Source organism: Phoca vitulina, unplaced genomic scaffold (assembly GCF_004348235.1).
Source record: "Phoca vitulina isolate PV1807 unplaced genomic scaffold, GSC_HSeal_1.0 scaffold49, whole genome shotgun sequence".
NCBI classification, from domain to species: Eukaryota; Metazoa; Chordata; class Mammalia; order Carnivora; family Phocidae; genus Phoca; species Phoca vitulina.
Genome location: NW_022589752.1, coordinates 3,996,479 through 4,016,361, shown reverse-complemented (window position 1 = coordinate 4,016,361; position 19,883 = coordinate 3,996,479). Strand labels below are relative to the sequence as shown.

General features: G+C 36.7%; 1 protein-coding gene across 5 annotated transcripts in view; it reads left to right on the top strand.

The window, feature by feature from the left end:
• LMNTD1 (lamin tail domain containing 1) overlaps positions 1-19,883 on the top strand; it is a 480,256-nt gene that overhangs the window by 14,835 nt on the left and 445,538 nt on the right. For all 5 annotated transcript variants that reach the window (XM_032432720.1, XM_032432724.1, XM_032432722.1 and 2 more), the window contains exon 2: positions 18,865-18,918. The gene's annotated coding sequence lies outside the window, so the exon portion shown is untranslated. The remainder of the gene's footprint in view (positions 1-18,864; positions 18,919-19,883) is intronic.

The window sequence follows — 19,883 nt, the reverse complement described above, 5'->3', positions numbered from 1 at the left end:
ATGGGAATGCATCTAAAACAGAGGTCAGCAAATTACAGCCAGCGGGCCAAATCCAGCCTGCTGCCTGTCTTCTTAAGAGCGGAGAATGACTTTTCCACTTTTAATTTTTTTAACTCCAAAGACTAATATTTTGTAAAACATTAACATTATATGAAATTCAAATATCAGTGTCCATAAATAAAATTTTATTGAAACAGAGTCATACTCATTTATGTGTTGTAGCTGCTTTCACACTACAACAGCAGAGTTTAGTAATCATAGCTGACACCGTATGGCCTGCAGAGGCTGACATATTTACTATCTATCCTTTATGGAAAGTTTCCAACCCTTTCTCTAAAAGATCCAAGGTAGAAATGTCCAGTGGCAGTTGGAATTTAGATTTTGGAATGATCCACAAGAAGCAACAGTTTAAAATGTGGGAGTTGATGAAGTCAAGGAAGAGATTAAAGAGGTCTAGAGAAAGCACCTCGTGGAAGATCACTTTTGACAAGTTGGGAGAGGAAGAAATCAATCCTTGACAGAAGCAAGGAAGGCACAGTTAGGGCATGGTGTGTCTCCTGGAAGCCAAGCAATGGAGTGAGTTCAAGATGAGTTGGTAAGAACAGACATGTCAGAATGAATAAGGTAAACTGAATAATAAAATAGTTCATTGGATTTGGTGATTAGAAGTCATTGGTGGCCTCTGAGAGCAACTTTGATGAAACAATGTGGCATTCACCAGTTTTCAGGAGATCCAGGAGTGAACAGATTTACCCTAGAAAGGAAACCAAGAAGATAACAATCTGAAGGGATTGTAAAACCAAGGAAAGTTGACTTTTGTTTGCTTGCTTGTTCATTGTTATTCATAGGAAAGTACTGAGAGTGTTTGTAGGCCTAACAGAAGCATCCAGGAGAAAGGTGAAAAGAGGAGACTGAGGGACAGAGCTGAGCAAAGGCAATGTCAGGAAGAGGAACAGGGAAAGGTGGGACTGATGACAGAGTTGAAGAGAAAAAAGGCAAAACTCCCTCTGAAGCAGTAAAGAAGAAAGAAAAGAGTGGAAGCACAAAATTTGAAGGGGGGAGGCAGAAATGGGTGTCATGACAAGTGGTAAGATCACCTTCAAAGAATAAGGGAGATGGGATTGTGATGAGGCATTTCAGGAGGAGACACGAATAATGTCTTGCATGAAGCTGTACAAAGTCCACTGGAGGGTTTGAAAGGACTGCTGAGAAAAACTACTTGATATGGTTTTGTAATCTTTCCCGAGTTTGGCAGCTTAGATACGGAGATGGAAAAGAAAGTTGAGACGATCAGGGACTGGTATTAATGTGGAAGACTCAAGAAGAGTTAAGGGGTGGAATGAGTGTTAAAAAAGACAGTGTTGAAATAATTTGTCTTGCAGTTCAGACTGGTTGGTAGAGCAAAGGAAACCAGAAGGAACTTGATGGGCTAGGAATAGAAAAAAGACTTGAGACAAATAAGACCAAAGTGCCCTTTCTATAAGAAGAAGGTAGTACAAAAGAGAGAAATCAATGAAGATAAAATCAGAAAGGAGGACCACTATCATCACCACCACCAAATTTAAGATCTTGGAGTGTTGAAAATAAGAACATCTGGCCATGGGTACTGTGGGGATCTCAGAAGAAATCTGAAGGTGGAACTCTAAGAATGTCTGTTTTACCTAGGAAGTCCCTTGTTCCTTATGAAGTTTTCTTGTTCCATGGGTACATCTCAGGGCCCTCCCAGGAAGGTGATCAGAGAACAGACAAGTGATGTCCGAGCTGTTGCCAATGGGACTAGATCACAAAGAAAATCCTGAGCCAAAGAATCTTAACTTGAACCTGGGGCTGAAACAGAGTAGTCCTTTGGAATGGAGCTGAACAATGACTCAACTCATTGACTTTGGCTCACAAGACTCCCTTTCCCTCCCTCCCAGGGAACTAAGATTGAATGAATAATAGCTGTGAAATACTCCCTTGAGAACAAGCCTCCTACACACTAATAAATACTAAGTGCTTTTCATTACAGTTTAAGTGAATGACTTGCTTCCCCAAAAATGCCTCATAATGAATGGCAGGAGAATGACATTTCCTCAAAATGTTACACATTAATACTAATTTATTATAAAATCATGCATGCCTACAAATTTTGTTGATTGAAAACTAATTGCATAAGCATTTGAGGACTGGTGGGAGGGAAATTAATAATTACCCAAACCAATCAATTATTTGAAGGACCTAAGCATTAGGTTAAATTTGCCAAAGGATAATTTCAAAGTATATTTAACAAATTGTGATATTTTGGGGTTATTTGAAATGAAAAACACCTTTTTTGTCAGCTCCCATTTTACCTCTTCCCTTTCCCCCAGTCCCAACCCTTCCCCCATCCCTGCTGCCCCTAAATATTCTTTCAGAGATTCAGCAAAAATAGGAAGGAAAAGACTCACATATTCCAAAAAGCAGATAATTTCCTGGTCTTCATGAAATAAAAATACTAGCTCTCCCACAGAGAAACAAATTGGATGGCAATTTTAGGATAATTGAATTGCCTGGTGCTTTTCAAGTTGTTGGGAAACCAGTACTGTGAAAACCAATTTTTTTTTCAGTGCTACCTGTAGTTTCCTGTGATATGAGATTTTTCTGTTTACCTATTAAAAACAAAACACAGAGCAAAGATTTACAGATTTGTGAGTGGTTTTATGTTTTACAATGGCTGTGAAAATGAACACCTGGTAAACTAAATTAAAGCATACTGAGTTGCCTGGCTTTTCAATAAATCAGATATAATAATTAGGAGTGGAAAAAAATATGAGACTTGTAGATTCTAATTTTAAATCACTTAAGGGGAAAATCATTAACTTTTGTTTCCCTTTTTGGATGGCGATGGGGGCTTTCAGGCATGAAACAATTGATAATGATAACCAAACAAAATGGTTGGTAATTACAAAGGAGACTAAAGCACAAAAAGAAAAGTAACTAGGCAGAGACAAGTCATAGAACTGAACAGAAACAGAATGATATAGGCATCTGGCTCTTAAACTTGAATGTGCCTCAGAATCACCTGGACAGCTTGTTAAAGCACAAATTGCTGGGCTCCACCCCCAGAGTTTCTGATTCAGTAAGTCTGAGTTGGGGCCTGAGAGTTTCCATTTCCAACAAATTTCCAGAAGATGCTGATGCTTCTGGTCCTGGGATTATATTTTAAGAACAAAATTTAGGTTGATTTAGGGCAACAGAAAGATTTAATAAGAAAGTGTTGAAGATAGGAGAGATAGAAGATTATTGGAGAAAGTTAAAAGGAAGATGGAATTTAAAAAATGTGGGGATGACTAAATTAAAATTAAAATAATAGCAAGGGAAGGCAAACTTTAATTGAATGCAAAGCCCTGTGCTAGGCACTTTACATTCACAGTCCTGCCAGGTTAATAAAATAATGGTGACATCCAAAAGAGGAACCAGAATATGCTCAAAAACTTGACAAACATGAGTGGATAATGACAACTATAGTTAAATAACTTTTCCAAAGTCAACACAGTTAAAAAGTGGTTCTGAGTTGTAAGCCACTTACAAGATAGACAAGGAATAGGACAAACGGAGATCAGAATACCATACTTACTACTGATTAAGGCTGGAAGGGATAATGTGGCTTAGCAGTGCAGCAACTGTGGGATTCCTGACACTGCATCTCAGAAATAGGCAGACTTATCCATTAGTCCAGGCCAGATGGACACGTTTCCTCCTGTGGGGTCCGCCCCTTTTAAAACTTCCAGCGCAGAAGAAAAGACATGAATATGTGCAAGGAAGGAGAGCATGCCAGCGGTTGAGCTCTGCAAACCCTACTTACTCTTCTGAAATCTACCAAATAATTTGCTCCTCATTCCCTGAGGCAGAGTGGTAAAGGAGTGAAGGGGCCAGGAATGTTATATCAGCTGAGGTCTCTCTAAATACAAGAAGACATCAAAAGCCAGGCATAGCCTCATCCTAAAGGGTGGGAGAACCTAGGTTAAAAGTAGACTGTTTCACTTTAGAAAGCCTGCTTCCTGCCAATGATTCTGTTGCTTCCAGAAAGAAAACACACCAGAGACTGGGGAGTAGGGAATGCTATTCTTTACTAAGAATTCTAGCAAGATGCAAGGTGAAGGAGCCACCAGTAACATGGTAGCTTAAATCACTGGTGCTCAACAACTGGCCATTGCCTGCAAGACTAAACAATTGGAATTGGGCCTGGCTGGTGGCTGGATCGATACCTCAAGGAGAGGCTGGTTGGTCTCAATTTTGTTCATGGCTTCCCAGTCTGCTCCTCTTTGACTGTGACCATTTTTTAGCCAGAGGGCATAATTACTGGTTTTTGTTTTCAATATACTTATGTCCATTAGTTTGTCCCTTGGGTAAATGGCTCAACTTGACATTCAGAAAGGAAATAAGAAACTAAAAAGCAGGCTCATTCTACTCAAACCGACCATGTAGTCAGCCTGATATTTCCAGTAGTCTAGCCTGCCGCCGAGTCCCAGCTCATCACATCGTCAAAGGCTGGTGCTCCAGTTCCCACAGAGGTGGAGAGCCTCCCTAGTTCTGCTTCTGCCCCGTCACAACAATGTTAGATTGCACTCCAAGTTCTGTCGTCAGTACACACTTCCATCTATAGCAGATAACGGCCAAGGTGTCCCTCATGGAGAGCCCTCCATATGTCAATGTACTCGGGCTCAGCAGAGCACCTCCTTGGCACAGTGAAGGTTCTTCAAATCGGACTTTGTTGAAAGGCCATTGGAGGCACATTTTAAAGCTGATACTTTAATTATGTACCATTAACAACTGCTGCTTCCGTGTATTTAAATTCAGTTCTGAGGCCTTCTATTCAGTTAGGAGGCCTCAAGGATTTTATCCCAACAGGTGAAGTTTTATGTATGCAGTGAGTTTTTATTGTTGCTGTTTAAGGAAAAATGTTTGAATTCTGACATTCCTTGCTGAGATCCCAGAGGAGGAACCAGCAGATGCCCAGGAACTCAACAAATATGAGTGGATGAGGATGAATATTGGAAAACCAGCAGGAAAACAGTATCTGAACCTTCACACATTTTTAAAATTACTCTAAGAATTCTACTTCTTTTTGGCAAACCAGGGGGTTTATATTGGTATATTTTCTTACAGTTGAAATGATCAGAAAATTTAACCTGAACTCAAACCTATAGTTGGTCAAAATTTTTAGCTGGAAACAGAAGAGAAATGCTTAACATACCTTCTTGAAATTCTAAAGACCGATACAAAATTCTTGCCACTTGGAAAAATTTTGTAACTTTTTAAGTATTAATTACCATAAATGTATCTTCCTAATTATTTTCTTAATATTAGTAAAATGCCTTCAAAATTTTTTTGTCCTAAATATTTACTGTGGTTAGTGAGTGTTCAGTCTATGTAAATGCTCATTTAAATTCAGAGATAGGAAGAAAGTGAAGAGATCAAGCTTCTAGTCTATATTCTGGCATAAACCAGTGATACAATCTTTGGGCAAGCTGATCTTCTCATATGTGAAATACCTGTTGTACAGCATTCAGAGATGTATTATAAAGGCAAAATGAGATCATGTATACAAAGCACTGAAAAAAGTTTAAAGTGTTACATGACTTTTAAGTAGTAGTATCATCATTTCAAATGGACAAATAGCATAAACTGAAGAAGTTTAGCTTAGGGAAGTTGAGGCAGAAGTGGCAAATCAAAAGTGTCTTCTGGTGTTTGAAGGGTTTGTTCTGTTGATCTGGAGAACAGACTTTAAAAGATGGTAGAAACTACAGTCCAGGAGTTTTCAGCATTATATAAAAAAGAGCTGTCTCCAACAGCGGAGCAGATGGACTTGTGAGAGAATGATCCCACTGTCCATTATGGTGTGCCAGCCAAGTTCTTATACTGATTATCAGAGATGACTTTTATGACATTAGCTGCTCTAATTTATTATTGGACTAAGAGATCTTTAAAATCTCTCCAACTTTCAGAGCTTTTGTGTCTATGTTCATGCAACAAACTAATCAATGAATTTTCATTCCATTGACTATGTTTATATGATGTGATATAATCAAGTGGAAAAATATATTCACTTAGATGTACCTTAGAGAGTGTAATGTGTTATTCCTAGAGCACAGGAAGGCTGGATGCTTAGTGAACTTTCCTTAACCCTCCTAGGACTGCCTTCACCGAGCAATACTTTAGTGTTAAATGCCATAGACAATCATTTGATAGTAGCAATAGAAATCCAATTGAAGATAGTCTATACTATACTATAGTATGTATTATTTCTTCACATGAGAAATATTTTTCTAATTTTAAATCAAGGAAAGCCTTCCCTTTTCTGAGAAACTAGGATATTTCCTTATTCCAATAACAAAGCTTTATAATTTTGTGTGCTCATTGTCCTGGCTGCCAGGATGCTCAACACAGATTTGAAATGATCGTGGCAACTCTGACAGTGCTCAGAGTTGGCATGTTTACATTATTTCCTTTTCCAACTTGGTCTGAATTTTCTTTTTCTTTTGTAATGTTTTAAACTGTGTTAAAATTAAAAGAAAAGATAATTGTATTTTTTAAATAGTCGCTGTAGATACCTTCAGTTGATTTTACTGAAAAGTAAAATCTTCTATAGCCAATCTTGCTATTTTCCACACACATTTTCTATATACCTATGTCCATTAGTTGTTCCATTGGCAAATGGCTCAAATCAACATTTGTACACCCTCAGAAAGGAAAAAAGAAACTAAAGAGCAGGACTGGTCTTTTCAAACATTCACCCTGCACCCACACACAAGCAATGTAGTATCTCCTCTTTAATACATGCCGCAAATACACTGTAAAGAACTCAGTAAATTATTTGCAACTCTGAAAGCTTTGATAAGTAAATCTGATGATTATGTTTTTATGGCAGATGATCCATGTTTACCAAAAGATCAGGATGACTTTTTTCTTGGTCTTCTAAGGGCTAGGGAATCTGTGAAATATATTACTTCACAGTCCTTATGAAGTGTTTCAGTGAAGGCCAAGAAGTTTTGGACAGTGAAGGATTTGGGATTCTTTTGATCCTAAAGACAAATGTTAATTTGAAGTTCAAAGATTCCTAGTCTCTGCCAGTTTTTCTTTCCATCTTATTTATTCAAATTTTATTCTCGCATTCCTACCTGCAATCTTTATGATAGCACTTAACCCTTTCATTAAGAAGCTTTTGTCTTTTTTAAGCTCCCTTGGAGTCAACTACTAGATTTTTGGTTTTCAATTCCATGAACATTCTTTTGCTTTTTCAGAAAACTCTGGAAAGCAGGCAACTTCCTCTTCACATCCAAACCTGCCACGGCTCTAACATGGAAAGTTTTTATATTCCATTTTGAATAACATATTCTATATGCCCTCTGTAAGCAACTCAAATCTTTTGAAAAGAGGTTATCTTAAAACAATTAGAAAAATCAATGAATAAATTCACTTGATCCTCTTTTTTTCAATTGTACAGCAATTGGCATATAATTGGGTTTTAAATTTTTGGGCTCAAAAATCATACAGTTAACTGACTCCTTGATTTAAATTGTTCTGTCACTTGATTTAAATTGTTCTGACTCCAACATGTGTGTGGGTAATGGTATTGCTTCTTTAATGTGGAAGTTGTGTAGCTGGGCAATAAACTATACTTTTCTATTGTTGAGTTTATTTAAGAATAGAATATCTAATTTTATAGGTAATTTCTTATTTTTGCCCAATTCTTATAAAATTTTTTACTTTCATGATATGGTTTTTAAAATTACATGAAGTATTTTAGGAAGTATCAGTGCAAGGTTTACAAAAGATTTTTGACACTACTTAAAATGATATCATTATAAAGCATGAAAATAACAAGTAGAACTATGAAAAATGACTGTCACTTCCTTTATTACTCTTTCTTATTTGCTTCCTGACCAGATTTGCTAATTAGTTTTGTAAATGATTTTTAATTGTACCCACTAGTGCCATGTGCCTCCAGACGTGAAGGCTTTCTGCCCCTATATCTTACAAAGATTTCATAAAAAAAAAAAAAAAATTCAGATGATTCTAATGGTCATTCAAAAACCAAACTTAGGGGGAAGCAAATTTTCCTTCATTGAATTGGGAGTAGGAAGGGAAGGTTGAATCCTCTCAGGGCTGTTTAAAAACACCAACGCAGCAAGATTACATAATTAGTTTTGAGTTTATTGTGATAATTTTTTTCAATTGCAAAGTTATTAAATTACTCTTCTAAACTAAAGAAATCTTCCCCTTTATAATTAATAGGTAAATAATGCTGTTTCTCATCAAAATTTTACCCACTGGTTTTATTATCCATTGATAATTTTCTACTTCCATCATATTTTTTCTATATTTATTAGTTGGCATTCTACTATAAGGAAGTATGTATGTATGTATGTATATATGTATGTATGTATGTATATATAATGGATATGGACTCATGAATTCTTATTCAATAGGCTATAATCCATTGCTATCATCATTTTTATTGATGTTCAGATTATCCTAGATTTGGCTTCTGGGAGCCCCAGTGATTCTTTTGTGTCATTTTGATATAGCCCATCATTTTTATAGCAATCCTTTACTTTCTTGTGAAATAAGATGTTCCAGGCTCATCCTGTAATTTCTCTGCCCCAGCCCTGAAATTAGCCATTTCTCCAAGCAACTCTATTTCCTTTTAATGGAGAATGGTACCAAGATTTAGGTGCTAGGTATGCTTATTGCTACTGGTATATCATTGTTTCCAGGCCATTTTAGAGAAGAAAAAATAGATAGATAGAACTCTGAGTTTACATATTAGAATATGATAGCTCCAATTCCAGTCCAGCACCACAGGCTACAATGTATTTCAGCACTGTCCAGTGGATACAAATATGAGCCACATATGGAACCATAAACTTTCCAGTTGCTATGTTATAAAAGTAAAAAGAAACAATTGAAATTGATTTTAATAATGTACTATTTAACCCAATATATCAAATTTTACCATATCAACATATAATCAACATAAAAAGTTATTAATAAGATATTTTACATTTTTTGTACTAACACTTCCTAATCTAGTGTGTATTTAACCTTGACAGCATATCCTTAATTTGGGCTAGCCCATATTTTAAGGGTTCAAAAGCCACATGTGACTGATACCTACCATACTGGACAACACAGTTTTAGTTTTCTTTCTTTCTGTATTTGTTACCCAATCTTCGACAGTGAGAGACCTGGCTCCCATTATTTTCAAAACCCTAGAATTTTGCTCAAGCATAGAACATAGAAGGTAGCCTCAGAATGGCTAACTTATACTACTGAAAAAAAAGCAAACCTACTAATTAAAGTTTATGCTTGTTTTCATTTTTTTAGATAAAAAATATAGAATGAAAGCCACAAATCTTGAGTGTGCAATTCAATGAATTTTTGTTTGTTTTTCATTCTTTTTTAGAAGTTTTTATTTTAATTCCAGTTAACATGTCGTCTTATATTAGTTTCATGTGTACAATATAATGATTCAACAATTCCATACATCGTCTGTCTCATCATGACAAATGCACTCCTTAATCTCCATCACCTATTTCACCCACCCCCCTGATCACCTCCCCTCTGGTAACCATCACTTTGTTCTCTGTAATTAAGAATCTGTTTCTTGGTTTGTCGCTCTCTCTTTTTTTCCCCTATGCTCCTTTGTTTTGTTTCTTAAATTCCACATGTGAGTGAAATCATATGGTATTTGTCTTTCTCTGGCTGACTTATTTCTCTAACTCCATCCACATCCTTACAAATGGAAAGATTTCATTCTTCTTTATGGCTGAATAATATTCCATTTTATGTATATACCAACTCTTTATCCATTCATCAGTCGAGGGACACATAATCTGCTTCCATATCTTGGCTATTGTAAATAATGTTGCTATAAACATCAGGGTACATGTAACCCTTTAAATTAGTGTTTTTGTATCCTGTGGGTAAAAACCCAATAGTGTGATTGCTGGATCTTAGAGTAGTTCTATTTTTAACTTTTTGAGGAACCTCCATACTGTTTTCCACAGTGGCTGCACCAGTTTACATTCCCACCAGCAGTGCAAGTGCAGTTCCTTTCTCTCTACATCCTCGCCAACACCTGTTGTTTCTTGTATTATAGATTTTAGCCATTCTGACAGGTGTGAGGTGATATGGCATTATAGTTTCGACTTATATTTCCCTGATGGTAAGTGATCATGAGCATCTTTTCATGTGTCTGTTGGCCATCTGGGTGTGTTTTTTGGAGAACTGTTTGTTGATGTCTTCTGCCCATTTTTTAATTGGATTATAATTTTTTTTTCAGTATTGAGTTTTGTAAGTTCTTTATATATTTTGGATACTAACCCTTTATTGGATATGTCATTTGCAAATATCTTCTATTCCGTAAGTTGCCTTTTAGTTCTATTGATTGTTTCATTTGCTATGCAAGAACTTTTTATTTTGATGTAGTCCCAATAGTTCATTTTTCCTTTTGTTTTCCTTGCCTTGGGACCTATCTAGAAAAAAGTTGCTATGGCCATGTCAGAGAAGTTACTGCCTGTGCTCTCTTCTAGGATTTTGATGGTTTCAGGTCTCACATTTAGTTCTTTAATCCATTTCGAGTTTATTTTTGTGTATGATGTAAGAAATGTCCAGTTTCTTTCTTCTGCATGTTGCTGTCCAGTTTTCCCTACACCATTTGTTGCAGAGATGTCTTTTTCCCATTGGATATTTTTTCCTGCTTTGTCAAAGATTAATTGACCATATAGTTGTGGGTTTTCTGGATTTTCTATTTCTGGATTTTCTATTCTGTTCTATTGATCTATGTGTTTATTTTCATACCAGTACCATACTGTTTTGATGACCACAGCTTGGTAATATAACTTGACATCCAGAATTGTGATGCCTCCAGCTTTGCTTTTCTTTTTCAAGGTTGCTCTGGCTATTCAGAGTCTTTTGTGGTTCCATATAAATTTTAAGATTGTTTGTTCTACTTCTGTGAAAAATGCTGTTGGTGTTTTGATAAGGATTGCATTAAATGTGTAGATTGCTTTGGGTTGTATAGACATTTTAACAATATTGTTCTTCCAATCCATGAGCATGGAATGTCTTTCCATTTCTTTGTGTCATCTTCAGTTTCTTTCATCAGTGTTTTACAGTTTTCAAAGTATAGGTCTTTCACTTCTTTGGTTTAGGTTTATTCCTAGGTATCTAATTATTTTTGGTACAGTTGTAAATGGGATAATTTTCTTAATTTCTCTTTCCGCTGCTTCATTATTAGTGTATAGAAATGCAACAGATATCTGCACATTGATTTTGTATCCTTTCTCTATCCCCTCACTGGATTCATTTATCAGTTCTAGCAGGTTTTTTGGTGGAGTTTTTTCAGGTTTTCTATATAGAGTATCATGTCATCTGCAAATAGTGAAAGTTTTACTTCTTCCTTGACGATTTGGATGCCTTTTACTTTTTTTGTTGTTGTCTGAATGCTGTGGCTAGGACTTCCATTACTATGTTGAATAAAAGTGTTGAGAGTGGACATCCTTGTCTTGTTCTTGACCTTAGGGGAAAAGTTCTGAGTTTTACCCCTTTAAGGATGATGTTAGCTGTGATTTTTTCATATATGGCCTTTACTATGTTGAGGTATAGTCCCTCTAAACCTACTTTGTTGAGGGTTTTTTATCATGAATGGCTGTTGTACTTTGTCAAATGCTTTTTCTGTGTCTATTGAAATGATCATATGGTTCTTATCCTTTTTCTTATAATGTGATGTAACACATTGATTGATTTGCAAATATCAAACCACCCTTTCAACCCAGTAATAATCCTACTTGATTGTGGTGAATGATTTTTTTAATGTATTATTGAATTTGGTTTGCTAGTGTATTGTTGAGGATTTTTGCATCTGTGTTCATCAGAAATATTGGCTGTAGTTTGTGTGTGTGTGTGTGTGTGTGTGTGTATGTGGTATCTTTATCTGGTTTTGGTATCAGGGTAATCCTGGCCTCATAGAATGAATTTGGATGTTTTCCTTTTTTTTCTGTATTTTGGAATAGTTCAAGAAGAATAAGTATTAACTCTTCTTTAAATGTTTTGTAGAATTTGCCTGTGAAGCCATCTTGTCCTGGGCTTTTGTTTGTTGTCATTTTTTTGATTACTGAATCAATTTCTTTGCTGGTAATCAGTCTGTTCAAATTTTCCATTTCTTACTGTTTTACTCTTGGTAGGTTATATGTTTCTAGGAATTTATCCATTTCTTCTAGGTTGTTCAGTTTGTTGGCATATAGTTTTTCATAATATTCTCTTAAAATTGTATTTCTCTGGTGTTGGTTATTATTTCTCCTTTCTGATTTTGTGTATATGTTAATTCTGGCTAGAGGTTTATCAATTTTATTGATCTTTTCAGAGAACCAGTTCCTGGTTTCATTGATCTATTCTATTGTTTTTTAGTTTCTATATCATTTATTTCTGCTCTAATCTTTATTATTTTCTTCCTCCTGCTGACTTTAGGCTTCATTTGTTGTTCTTGTTCTAGTTCCTTTAGATGTAAAGTTAGGTTGTTTATTTGAGATATTTCTTGCTTCTTGAGGTAGGCTTGTATTGCTATAAACTTCCCTTGTAGAACTGCTTTTTCTGCATTCCAAAGGTTTTGGACCATTGTGTTTTCATTTTCATTTGTTTCCATGTATTTTTAAAATTTCTTCTTTTATTTCCAGGTTGAGCCATCCATTGTTTAGTAGCATATTATTTAACCTCCATGTATTTGTGGTCTTTCTGGATTCTTTCTTGTGGTTGACATATAGTTTCAAGCATTTTGGTCAGAAAAGATGCATGGTATGACTTTGATCTTCTTGAATTTGTTGAGGCTTGTTTTAGGCCTAATATGTGATCTATTCTGGAGAATGTCCCATGTGCACTTGCAAAGAACGTGTATTCTGCTGTTTTAGGATGGAATGTTCTGAATATATCTGTTAAATCCATCAGGTCCAGTGTGTCATTCAAAGCTGCTGTTTCCTTGTTGATTTTCTGTTTAGATGATGTTTCCATTGATGTACATGGGGTGTTAAAGTCCCCTACTATTATTGTATTATTATCGGTTAGTTCCTTTGTGTTTGTTACTATCTTATGTATTTAGGTGCTCCCATGTTGGGTGCATAAATATTTACAATTGTTATATCTTATTGTTAGGTTTTCTCTTTTATGACTCTACAGTGTCCTTCTTTGTCTCTTGTCACAGTCTTTGCTTTAAAGCTTATTTTGCCCAATATAAGTATTGCTACTCTGGCTTTCTTTTGACATCCATCTGTATGATAAGTGTTTCTCTATCCCCTCACTTTCAATCTGCAGGTGTCTTTTGGTCTAAAATGAGTCTCTTATACATGCAGTATATGGATGAGTCTTGTTTTTTTTATCCATTCCATCACCCTATGTCTTTTGATTGGAGCATTTAGTCCATTTACATTCAAAGTAATTATTGATAGCTATGTATTTATTGCTATTTTATTACCTGTTTTGTGGTTGTCTCTGAAGTTTTTCTCTGACATTTTCTTGTCTTTCTCTCTTTCATAGTTTGCTGTTTTTCTTCAGTGATATATTTGGATTCCTTTCTCTTTATTTTTGGCATATTTATTAGTAGTTTTGATTTGTGATTACCTTTAGGTTTGTATATAATATCTTCTGCATATAGCACTCTATATCTAAAAGTTGATAATCACTTAAGTTGAAACCCATTCTTTATTCTTCTCCCCATGTATTATGGGGGTTCATATTTTGCATCCTATTATTTTGTGAGTTCCTTGACTGATATTTTGCAAAAACACTCATTTTTACTGCTTTTGTGTTTCCTACCTTCATACTGTCACTTTTGGTCTTTCCTTTCCACACAGAGTCCCCTTTAATATTTCTTGCAGGGCTGGTTTAGTGATCATGAACTCCTTTAGGTTTTGTCTGGGAAACTCTGTATCTCTCCTATTCTGAATGATAGTCTGGCTGGATAGAGTATTCTTGGCTGCAGATTTTTCCCATTCAGCACTTTGAATATATCATGCCACTCCCTTCTGGCTTGCCAAGTTTCTGCTGAAAAAATCCCCTGATAACCTTATGGGGTTTCCCTTGTCTGTAGCTGTCTTCGTCTGTCTTGGTGCTTTTAAAAGCTTTTCTTTATCACTATATTTTGCCATTTTAACTATAATATGTCTTGGTGTGGATCTGCTTTTATTGATTTTGTTGGGGGTTCTCTGTGCCTACTGGATCTGGATATCTGTTTCTGTTCCCAGATTAGGGAAGTTTTCAGCTATTGTTTCTTCAAGTAAATTTTCTCCTCCCCTTTCTCTCTCCTTCTTCTGGGACTCCTATAATATTAGTGTTATTACATTTGATGGAGTCACCGAGTTCCCTTAAGTCTATTCTCATTTTGCATAATTCTTTTTTCTTTCTTTTATTCATCTTGATTACTTCCCATTACTCTGTCTTCTAGATCATTAAATCATTCCTCTTCTTCTTCCAGCCTGCTCTTCATTGCATCAGATGTGCTTCTAATCTCATGTATTGCACTCTTCATCTCTGATTGTTTCTTTTTTATCTCTGTAGTAAGGGTCTCACTGATGTCTTCCACTCTTTTCTCAAGTCCAATGAGTATCCTTATGATCATTGCTTTAAGTACTCCATCAAGCATGTTACTGTTTTGCTTCGATCTGTGGCTGTGGACTGTCCTGTTTTTTCATTTGGAACAAATTCCTCTGTCTTCTCATTTTGTCTGAGTTCCGGTGCCTGTTTCTGTGTGTTAGGAAAGTCAACTACATCTCCTGTTCTTAAGGGTAATGGCCTTATGAAGAAGAGGTCCTGTCATGTTCCCTCTTCCCCAGGGCCTAGCACTTCAGGGAGTGTTTTCAACATGTGCTGTGTGTGCTCTGCTGTTTCATCCTGGCCGCTTTGTCCTTCAGGCCAGTCATCTGCCGAGACCTGAATGTGGTGCATTTAACTAGGTGTGCTCTGGTCTGCTTGTGAAATGAGACCCATTGTCACTGCTGTTGGAACCTAAGCCCTGCAAAACTCCTGGGTCAGAAGATGCGGTGTTGGCAGGGGTCTGGACTCATCTTTTGGGGGGTGGGCACTCACCATGATTGGACTGAGGCAAGTGTGACTGGGAAGGGCAGTTTTGCTGGAGTTGGGGACGAGGGTGGTGTAAGCAAATTAGGTAGCAAGTGTCAGCGCTGAGCCGGTTGCCACAGGTAGCCCTGTGCTTCTGCTGGGGGCAGGCAGGGAAATGGCGCCTTCCAGTTCCTTTGTTTCCATAGGGGTCTCTCAGTGAATGTTGCCTCTCTTGGACACTCTCTGAGACGAGTAAAATAACCTCCCCTCTGTGTGCCTTAAGTACTCTTCAGATTGCTTTTTCCGTGCTGTATGGATGTCTGTCCGTGGGCTGTTTGCCCTGCCTTCTCTGCAAGATCAGTGTGATGCCCTCAGGGCTCTATCGCAGCCAAGCCTGCCAACCTTTAAAACTCCAGGCTTTAAGCCCTGCTAGCTCCTTGCAAGAAGTCATGAAATTCGGCCTCTTTTGCTTTCCAAACGAATTGCTATGGAGACCTGTCTTCCCCACGTACTCCCCCATGTGCCAGCCCATCCCTTGCCCCCTTCTGTGACCTCGGCTCCTTCCCCCCCCAACAGGGGCCACGATCTGTCTCTCTCCCAAACCACATCTCTGCAATTCCCACCTTCCTCAGTGTGACCTCCTCCCAACCTTCAGTTGTGGAGCTTGTTCTGTCGGTCTCCTGGTCGACTTCTGGGGCACTTAGGATGATTTGACTGCACTGGTCGCATTTGTGGGATGAGGTGAGCACAGGGTCCTCTCATTCTTTTGCCACCCCCTCACAGAAAGGGAAACTGCAATTCAATGAGTTTTAATCAGTGCATACACCTGTGTAACCCACATCTCTATTATTTTCAACACTCCGGAAATTTCCCCTGTTCTCCTTCCTAGTCAGTCACTTGCCCCTTCAAGAGGCAAAAACATCCAATCTTTTTCACCAGAGAGTAGATTTTCTTCTAGAATTTCACATAAATGTAATCACAGTATTGTCTTTTGTGTGTGTGTCTGACTTTTTTTCTCAGCATAGCGTCTGAGATTCATCCATGCTGTTGCCTGTATCAATAGTTTATTTCTTTTTATCACTGAATAGCATTGCATTGTGTAAATATAAATAATTCGTTTGTCCATTTCACTTTTAATATGCATTTGAGTTGTTTCCAGTTTGAGCTAATTTGAATAAAGTTGCTGGTTTTCTGTTGGACATAGGTTTTCATTTGTCTTGGGTAAGTACCTAGGAGTAGAATTACTAGGTCATAGGCTAGATAAGTTTCTTTTATATGTTTAAATAATGCTGACATTTAATGTTATTAACTATTCTATGCTGAAACCGTTGACAATACTTTTATCTACAGTTTGGCTTTAAAAGCTAATTAATGACATTTATATTATCATGACAATCTTTCATGGTGGGTCAAAGAGCATGCCAGGATAATATTTTCTTCTTTTTATTTTATTTTATTTTAAAGATTTTATTTATTTATTTGACAGAGAGAAAGACAGAGAGAGAGGGAACACAAGCAGGGAGAGTGGGAGAGGGAGAAGCAGGCTTTGTGCGGAGCGGAGAGCCTGATGTGGGGCTCGATCCCAGGACCCTGGGACCATGACCTGAGCCGAAGGCAGATGCTTAACGACTGAGCCACCCAGGCGCCCCTATTTTCTTCTTTTTAGGGCCATTAACATTGCACTCTTTCCTCCTTTTGCGCTTCCCCTGTCGCCTCCTTCCTTTTTGGACTGGTTGTCTCCTACTCATCCTTCAGGCTTCACCTCAGACTCTTCTCCTCCTACAAGTCCACCCTGACCTTCCCAGTATGGGTGAGATGACCCTCTAAGAACTCCTTCATTTCCTTCTATCATGATTTGTGTCACCCAGCTTTGTGAACATTGGTATATACGTCCATCTTCTCTTTTCCATTGTAAGCTCTTGGAGAACAAGAATTATTTCCTATTTTTCTTTGCATACCTGTTCTTTAAGCATGTTTGACATAGTAGTCCCTCAGCAATGTTGGTTGAATGAATAACCAAAAGTGAGATAACTTACTCAAGGTTCATGGTGAGTTAAAGGTGGAACAAGAAATTTGAAGTTTTGTTTTCAAATTCACTGTTTTCCTCCTAATTTTCTGGGTTAAGCATTTTTTTAAGATGAAACAAAATAAAACATTTTCCAAACTTATTTTAGATAAAGAGAGAAACTAGTAAATCCCTAGACATCAGATGTAAGTATCCCAGAGACAAATAGTTGGGACCAGTGGTGGTATCATTAGATTGCTGTGGAAATAGACAGCAGAACCTGTGAGTTCAGAACCTCAAGAGAACTTGTGGAGCTAAGGCAGGTAAAAGGTGAGAGTAGGACCCATGGGGATGAGGATCTCTGGGGACACTGAACCCCCTCCCCAGGGCTGCTCTTCCTAATGAGGACCGAGCATTGGCATCAGTTACAGCAATAGATAACAATACAATTTTACCCACAATCTACACTTAGGTCACTTTGCTGGATTCTTCAGTATCCATGGTAATGAGTTGATCAACTAATTCCATACCTAGATTATACTTGAGGGGAAAGAGTTGCAAAATGTACAACAGTATTTATAGACAGACATGTGTGGGCAATAATATTGTCAGTCACTGTCAAACAAAACAAACTGTATTGTTGTTTTCTCCCCCAGCCTTTGTTCTAAGTGATATTCAGCTACATTAAAAGCTGGGATGGTACAGTGTTCAGTATTCTTTAATTCCTGTTGAGATTGAAATGAAATTCTGGCTATTAAGAATTGCAGAATGGGACCAAACAAAACAAAACAACAATTAAAAAACCCAAAAATGATAAATATGACATCAAAGCTTCTGATCAATTCACACTCTATCATCTGACTTTTATTTATCATATTTTTCTAGACTGCAGAGAGGTTGACTAAGGCACATCAGTGAGAATGTTAATAATAGTAAATCCAGTATTCCTGAGTTCAACCCAGGATGTATTTATTTTTCCTAAGAGCAGCAGTAGTACCAGAGTTTGAACAGATGGCCAGCGAAGCAAGATTTTTTTTAATTCAAACTCTCTGCTATGTTTATAATAAATAATCACAAGTTTTGATTATTGGACTGTTTTTTAATCTTTTCTAGGAGTTAAAACCTCCCCCTCTAGCCTTCCATTTGTTTTCTTTTTTCCCTTCTGCTTGCCTTTTCTTTTTTCAGATTCAGCCAAGTTTCCTAAGTCATGTTGATTATAGATTGGAATCTGATTTTATGTGTAGGATATATTTATGATTATAAAACATTTTTAAAATCTGACACCCAAAGACTTTTAGCAAAATTTAATCAATCCTTTTTCAATTAGTGATACCAGACAATGTCACAACATTACTCCAAAAAAGAAAAGTTGTATGCTTTAATTTTTTACAAGAGAATTATTTTTCATTTCTCAAAATGACAAATAACTTAAAACAATAGGAAAATTGATTGGTTGCCTTCAGCATCATCACAATTAATTTGCTGATTTAAAAAATCAATTACCATAAAAGTATTGATGAAAATACCTAGCATCTTTGTAGTACTTTTCATCAAATTTTGCAGACATGAACTATGCTAATTTAAACCCTATAAATGCAGTTAGTACTATACCTATATTAATAAATACATAATATTAAAAATAAATATTACTTTCAAAAATGAGTAAGGATCCTGTTCTTTCTGAGTAGAGAGAGATAAAATTCAGCTCAGAAGCTACCCTTTTTGTTTGTACATATAGATATAACCTGATTTATTAGTCAGAGCTATTTTGTTTTCTCTTCTTTCAGGCAATCTTGGAAGGGGAATTATGAGTTAGGAAGCACAGAAGGGGCCAACCTAAGGTAAGTCCCAGCTTTGCCTGTAATCAGATTAAGTAACATCTTCATGTTTTAATTACCTCTTTAAGCATCTCCCTTGATTGTTGGTAATTTGCTCCATGCCATAAAGAGGATATATTTTATAGGGCCTGGCTTCCATGAATATCAATCATGACTTTCTTCAAATTAAGAGAGGTGTTTATGAATTGGTTTGTTTGTGCCTCATTATGTGAGATGTCTGTCTAAAGACTTTATATGGAGGGGATATAGACATTAGACCCTATATATTTCAGCTGTTTTTCTTCACATACTCTTCATTTGAGATTTTTTCTAGTATATTCTTTTTCAATAAAGAAGTAATTACATTTAGATTTATATAAAAATATTTTATCTACACATATTTCAGTATATATGTTAAAAAATAAGGACCCTTTGGGGCGCCTGGGTGGCTCAGTCAGTTAAGCGTCTGCCTTCTGCTCGGGTCATGATCCCGGAATCCCAGGATTGAGCCCCATGTTGGGCTCCTTACTCAGCAGGGGCCCTACTTCTCCCTCTCCCTCTGCCGCTCCCCCTGCTTGTTCTCTCTCTCTCTCTGTCAAATAAATAAATAAAATATTAAAAAAAATAGGAACCCTTTTAATTAAAAGGGTTATGTCTCATTATAATTCTCACATCTGAAACATTAATGACATGAATTTAAGTTTTGAGAAGTTGGGAAATAGGTTGGTCTATATTATAACCAATATTAGAGGAATTGCCAGTGACAGGTATAATAATAGTCATTGATGAAGAATAGGGGTTATACCTTTGCTGAACCTGAAAATATTTTCTGTTGTGACTGTGGTATCAAATAGAATATTTAATTCACATAATCATTTGATATCTCCACTGAGAAGCCAAAGGAAATAAATGGGAAGATAATCTGGAAAGAATTGTGGGGTTATTTCAAAAATGGGTCTTACTACAATTGAAAGTCCCCTATACCTTTA